Source organism: Vigna unguiculata, chromosome 8, assembly GCF_037176805.1.
Source record: "Vigna unguiculata cultivar grain cowpea cultivar isolate G323 ecotype 2 chromosome 8, ASM3717680v1, whole genome shotgun sequence".
Lineage (NCBI taxonomy): Eukaryota > Viridiplantae > Streptophyta > Magnoliopsida > Fabales > Fabaceae > Vigna > Vigna unguiculata.
In genome coordinates, this window is record NC_140799.1 from 36,317,352 (window position 1) to 36,324,733 (window position 7,382).

At 30.6% G+C, this 7,382-nt stretch overlaps 1 long non-coding RNA gene across 1 annotated transcript; it reads right to left on the reverse strand.

The window, feature by feature from the left end:
* Positions 1 to 3,396: 3,396 nt before the first annotated feature.
* LOC114193598 (uncharacterized) lies at positions 3,397 to 6,118 on the reverse strand. The gene is made up of 2 exons (XR_003606284.2): positions 5,845 to 6,118; positions 3,397 to 4,634 (listed from the first exon to the last, which is right to left on the reverse strand). It is a non-coding gene; the product is annotated as an uncharacterized LOC114193598 (long non-coding RNA).
* Positions 6,119 to 7,382: the final 1,264 nt, after the last annotated feature.

Consider the following 7,382-nt stretch of genomic DNA (forward strand, 5'->3'; position numbering starts at 1 on the left):
GGAAAACTATTTTTGGACTTTTCACTTTATTATTTGTGCGATATGGTACATTTGTCAATCCCGTAATAGTAACATTTCAAACAATTCCATCTATCATATTTTAGGTGTAAGGGAAATGAGAAATTGATATGTATATTGTTAATTTTGGATCGAACACTTATAATTGATCCAAAAAATTATAATTAAAAATCAAGATACAACTTTTTTTACTTAAGAGTGTCTAGAAGTTAAAACATGTGATTGAATTATAATTTGACCTACTTAACCTTTATTAGAAGTGAATTAATACCACCTACAACAAAAAGTTATTTGGAATTGATATAATTAAGAGAATAAAATCCGACTAAAAAATAAGAGAGGAGATGTACAATAAACATTTTGTATTGCATAACTAAAAGTATTGCTTCGATGACCAATAAGTACCCAAATACTACATTTTCATACAATGAAAAGTGTATGTACCCAAAACTATGGATAACAACTTTGTAGAAAGTGGAATAAAAGAAGCTAAAAAGATAGTGTTTAGAGAAAGTGAAGGTTAAACTAGTGGAGATAATTCAGTGTAAAAGGTATTGAGACATGTGATAGCTCATAATAGTTAACACAGGGGAGGAGAAAGAGTAGCAAATCCAACTATCATAGTAACCAAGTACAAAATACTAATGAATGGGAGGAATTTGCATTGGCTTGGTGTAACCTTAACATGGTTGAAGTATGTGTCTTTTGTTATGTTGTGCTTTTGGAGAAAGTGGAAAGGAGGACGTGAAAGGATGTAAGGTAACAAACATCATAATCCCATGCTCAAGCATGTAAAGTATCTAGTTGGGTGAAAAACAAGCTAATATAATTAAGAACATCTTTTTTATATATGGCTTGGAAGAATTATGATATAACTAGGAACATCTTTTATATGGTTTGGAAGAATTCTGACATTGTACATATTTTGTGTCAGATATGGGTAGATGGAATAATATGATGTGAGAATGAAATTTATTTTGAATAAGGAAATGGTTTGAGTGGAAATTACATCAGGTTAATGAGTTCATGAAAGATATTTTATATAAAAATGGATCGAGGATAGTACACAAATATATACCATGAAATCAACTTATAGAAGTATACAAACTAATTGCTATGAGGAACAAAAGGACTTCTACAAAATAATTTGAAAATCAAAAGCAATCCCTAATGAATTACACTTTATATGACATGTAGGATTGAATTACATAGTCACAAAGGATAATTTAAGGAAGAGAGAAATGCAACTTATAATTTATGCAATACCATGTGTGATGTCACCAAAGTATAAAGTCTTACATATATTTTTTGAGCGTAAAATGTCTAACCTATCATAGAATCTTTGTTTTAAATGGTTTGAGTTGTTGCAATTCAACATAATCAAACCGTACAACACATTGTTAAATTCTATATACTTGAATTGAATTTAGAAGGCAATAAGATTTGGAAGATTATGTGTGGGTGGCTATGATGAGAAGTATGTGGGCCATAGAAATATAATTTTTTTTTTAAGAATGAGAAAAAAGATGGTGAGAAATTTTTGGGATGAACAATTAAATGCTTGGATATATGACTTAGAAAAAAAAAATCAAAGACAAATTTCACATACTTAAGATTGTTGCTTATGTCCATAAATTTGTATCCAGTAGTAGTCTAAAGATATTAAGCAACACGGATAAACAAGCAAGTGTGTGTTTCTATTTATGTCATAAATGTTTTAGTTATTTATGCTTTATGAGTTGTTCCATCTTGCTCGTGCTAACCCTTGCTTCCAGAAGCTACCCTATATATATTTTTTATGATGTTAATATTTATTTTTATATCAATATTATTTGTAGTATATCTCAACCACTATTTTCTCATTTATGATCAGTGAGTAAAACATTTCAAAACTATTTAGAAATAAGGATATAATTAAACAGATAAACAGAAACAATTTTCTAAACGAATGTGTCAGAAATGGCACCCAGTTTTTCGAACGAGTATGTTTTACAATTTGTAAAGTAAGAGGTGCCATGCATGCAATTCGAAAGAACAATTAAATGAATATTCATAATCGATTTACAATAGTCAACATTAAACATTAAAGAGTATTAGAATTAAATGCTTATTTTATCAAATAACCCTCACATCTATGAAATAGTAACTACAAGTCTTTGAAGGCAGGGTTGTGCGTGAAAGTTTTCAACTTTTGAATTGTTAGGGACACAATCATATTTACATGGAAGGTGACTTCTGTGTTCTCTTTGCTGCAAGAAAATCGTACTAAGCTCAGGAACATGAGTGTTTTCACAGACATCATAGAATTTTGGGATGCGAATCAGTGTTGTACACCTTGTTGAATATGAACAATTTTCCATATCTTGTGCATTTCAAGTCTGGATCTAATTGATAAATTTGCATTCCTAGATCCAAATAAATCAAAATTGCCACTACCATTTTGGAAAGAAGATCAAAATTTTCTTAGCAATTAGATAAAAAAGTAGTGATCATAATTCATATTTACAATAGCAAAAAAAAAAAGATATTGTCAAAGGCAATTCATTGAATGAAACTCCCACATACATTAATGGAGTCTGAGTAATTTTTTGTTTCAACTCATTTAGAATCTCCAAACATGGTCACAAATTTCTAACATGTTTATCAATTGTTGCTTCCAAAGAAAATTCCTGGACAATCTCTCCTCGTGTAAACCAAAATTCTTGAATAGTGGTCCTAGAAAATACGACATGCATATGTGGATAAATTATATAGATAATCCTACTTTTAACATCAACATGTTCTCGATATAATATGTCATGATGACTTGGAAATGTATAATCAAAATTTTACTGCACATATTTGATGGAATTATTGGAAAGAATATTCACATGTCATCATTCATATTAATGAAAAACTTGGATGATAAGAATGTAAAGAACTTCATTCAACTTTTTATCTTAAATATGTATATGTTAAGTTGGTCCTCACAATGTGTTAGAATTGATTGAAAGACTTTTGAATGAAATAAAAACCATCTTACTCATGTTTCCAAAGACGAAAAGTAGAACATTTTCCCATCCATATGCACTGTTTTTACTTTCAATTTGAAAGATATTGACACAAAATAACTAATTATATGTTATTTTTCTTATTAGAATATTTTATTAATTATACACAATGAAAGGAAATTTTACTTCAGTTCTATTATAAAATATTTAGTTAATTATATATTCAATCTTATAACTCATATTCTTTCATTTTACCCAATATTACTTTCCTTACCTAAGTTATTTGCTTACCATCTTTGACATATTTATATATGAAAATGGTAATATAAATATAACAAATCTAATAATCATATGAACCTGAACCATACTAAAATCCCCCTCTTAAAAATTCTCATTGGAATTCTTATTTTTCATTATAATAACATGTTTTTTTTGCTTCCAATTCTCAGGCTCCCGTTTCAACTTATCTCCAAAATAGCATAAAAATCAAATTAAAATACGAAAAGAAAAAAAGTGAAGATAGGTATAGAACTAGAGGACGTTTAAAACAGTATTTACATGATTTATATTTATGAATATTACTTATTACTTTTATTATCATTTTTAAAATTGTTTGAATAAGTTTTATCATCATTTATAACTTCACATTTAATGAAGTGTTTACTATACTTAAATGCAAATTTTAAACAAAAGAATAGTGGTAGTTGTTAAACCTTACAACAACAATTTCCACAAGTCAAGCCAATGCTTTAATTCCCCGGAACACAAATGTGTGAAGTCCTTATAGAACAAACGAAATCAAGGACGTTTGGTTGCGAGAAAATAAATACAAAAGTATAAATAAGTTGACAAAATAAATAAATAAATAAATAATATAATTATTTAGTAAAAAGAGTATTTGAAAAGTAGAGAATTTTTTTCTTATAAGATATGTAATTTGATTGATGTGATAAAACCTAAAGATAAAAAACAAAAGGTAAAAAGAATAGTAGAATGAATTTCATTTTCTTTTTCCAAATTAACTATGATTCTCTTCTCCATAAACCAAATTAATTTTCCTCTTCTCCCTCTTATCAACCAAACAAACCCTAAAACATGAAAAAAAAGACCAAATGGAAAGTATGAACTGGAACTGAAGTACATACTATTTATAGATAGGAAAGCAGCACATGTGCCATATATCTAGTTAAGCAAACAATTTGATGTATTCTGAGGGGCAACTAATCTAGATTTTCCTGCACACAAGGATCAAAATCACTGACAATGCAACACAAACATAAATACATCACACAAAAAGTTAAAAACTAATCATGCCCCTTCTGATATGATGGCCATTAGCCAATCTGATATGATAGCCATTAGCCATTAACCACTGGCCAGTAAGAGATTTTCTTCACTCAGAGAAAAAAAAAATTGAAGATTGAAATATAGATAACACAAAGGGAACAGGAAAGGAGGAGAGGGAAATAATGTTACCCCAAATATCCATGAAGTAAAAGCATTCAATGATTCGTGATAGTACACAGAGTTCCATCATGGTACAGACATACCTGCTAAGCTTTACAGGAAGTTGTTTTGCAGTACACATGCCAGAAGGGTAGTGAAAGGACCCCAACTTCATCATTACTGTAAATTAAACCTCAAAATGGCTCAAGATCAGGGATTATAGTACATTACCACTTACCAGATACGACACAGGTCATTGCCTTTATTATCTTCATCATTATTAACATGGTTCCGCTGCAATATTTCACTTAATTTGTAACATGTTAAGTTAATTTAGCATCTGTTTACCCACTTAAAAATACAGAATGGAAGCAATTTGACAAAAGGGGTTTAATTAGCTAGTTATATCATTATTCATTGATAATCCAATTTATTTTGTAACTAGTTTAATATATAGCTGTTGGCTTCACCTCTGGTATAGTATCAATCTGAGAGAATGAAAAATCCATCAGAATAACCTGGTAGTTTTAGTCGTTTATTGCTGCTGCAGCATCATCAAGATTCCCATATCAAAAGGTTAAGTTCATTTGGGAGAAATCAGGGACCACCCCAAACAAAACCCCCTTGAAGCCTGTGAATCTTGATGATGCTCCATCAGCAATCAGCGACTGTTTTCTTCAACTTTGTGAATACCATCATTAGTGTAGTAGTAGCACCCATGCAAAATAGAAGGAAAAGGCAAAAACAAAAGCAAAAGGTGGAAACAGCCCTAACCCTAGTCCTACACATCTAAATCCAATCAAACGAGAAACCACAGACAAATGAAAAAAAGAAAAAGAAAAAGGAAATAGGCTCAATCCCATCCTTCTCTATACCTAGAACAACAAATAAACAAAACAAAGACCAATCACTTGGCAGTGATTTAGCCATGGGATCAGTAACAAGTCCCTATGTATATAAGAAAGAAACAACAAGTACTATGTGTTTATGGACAGCAAAGACACATGTTGAAAGGGAAAAAAAAAGAAGAAACAGTAGGAGAAAAAGGAAGAAGGATGAGGGGAGAGGGTGTGGGATTGAAGAGAAAGAAGTGAGATACATTGTGAGAGGGAAAGGGTTGAAGGTATATATAGATAGAGTGGAAGCAGCAGCACAAGAGAATTAAGGTAGTTTGTGTTGTGGGGGCGCTTATAAGTAATAAATGAGGGAAGAGATTGGTTGGTGTTTAAGATCTGTCAGTGAGAGAGAGTGAGAGAGAGAAAGAGAGAGAACAGTTATCCATCATAATCCTAGGTACCAAATGAACCGAAAACTTAAAACCTCTCTGACCGGGTCCTCCTTCCAGAGAAGGAAACAGAATAATAGCTGAGATTTGGAAAACGAAACATACCCTTTTAGAGGATTGGTGTGGCGTTTAGGATTGGAGCATGTATATATCTATGTGGTGCGTTTGCGTCCTCATTAACCTTTTCGAGTTGGGGCCGGAATTGACAGCCTCTGCCTGCACTCTTCATCCTCTCTCACTCTTACCTTTACCCTTATTATCATTATCTCAAAGGGGTGTTAGGGTTTCAACTTCTAACTTCATTGTTTTTGTTGCTTTGATTTGATTCATTTCATGCACACCCCCACTTACCATCTTCACTCCTTCCAACTTGTTCTCTCCCTCATCATCCCATCACAACCTTGGGCTCACCCTTCAACAATGTTGTCCACTTTAGATTCTCCTTTTGTCGAATACTATATTCAATTGGGTTACCCTATCTATGTGCCAGCTCCTTAATCACCATCCCTGTCCATACTTTGCTGTGTGTTTAATTATATTAAACTGGATTAATGGGGTCTATTTCTTTTCTTCTTCTGTAATTATTTGTATGGGTCGAGTAATAATCACAGCAAAACCTGCTTCAATATGTCACCTTTACCAGAATGCACCATCTGCATTATTAATTCTTGTGTTTTTTTTTTTTTTTGCTAGAGTTTGTCACAGGCTATACCAGAATAAACAAGAGAACAGCACGCAGTTGAAAATATCCCCTTTTGTTTTGCTTTCTTTCTTACGCAGCTTTGTTTATCTAGATCTCGAGTATTCAAAAGCAGGGTTAAATATTCATTTTATATTGAAAAATGAATTTGATAAATACATTCTAGGAGAGTAAAATGAATATAAGTTTGATATATTAAAAAAAAAAGGAGAGAAAGTGTGTTGGCACATCAACTATTTCACATTGTGTCTTATCAACAAAACATTGGCATGTAAATTATAAAACATATATTTTTATTCAGGAAAATATTTTTTGTGCATAAAATAGGTTGACTAAGTAATGGATATCAGGGTAAAAAAATGGAATAAGTGAATAAATAAATAAATAGTTTTTTAATATTGACAATGACATGGAACAAACATTCGTGTTGAAATAAAAAGTTATATATGTTGCGACTCAATTATTTATATTATATATTTATTAGGATAAACGCATGTGCAGAAGCACGTGTTTCGGTATTTAATAAAAATAATATAATTTTAAAAGATATTATATATATATATATAATTGAAATTTTTTTAGTTATTTTTTAATTCAGAATCATGCCATTGTTAGATAGAAATTATAGAATTATGTATTTGATTGCATGATAAAATTATTTTAATTTTTGAAAAAAAAAATTATCAATAACACCAGGAACAATTATTAATACAATGGAGCACTCTTACCAGAGATATGAGGGGTCCAAATACACGACTTTTGGAAAAATTAATTATGTATTTAGTGTTGTTATCTTCTGTTCCTCTATTTTTGTAATTTGTTCTCTTTGTCTTTAATTTTAAAGTTGGTTAGCGTCCTTGATTACGTCTTATTCCCCTGTTAGTACATTACATACTTTTTATGTTTTATTTATTTTGATATTTTATTTGATCTTATATTTTAT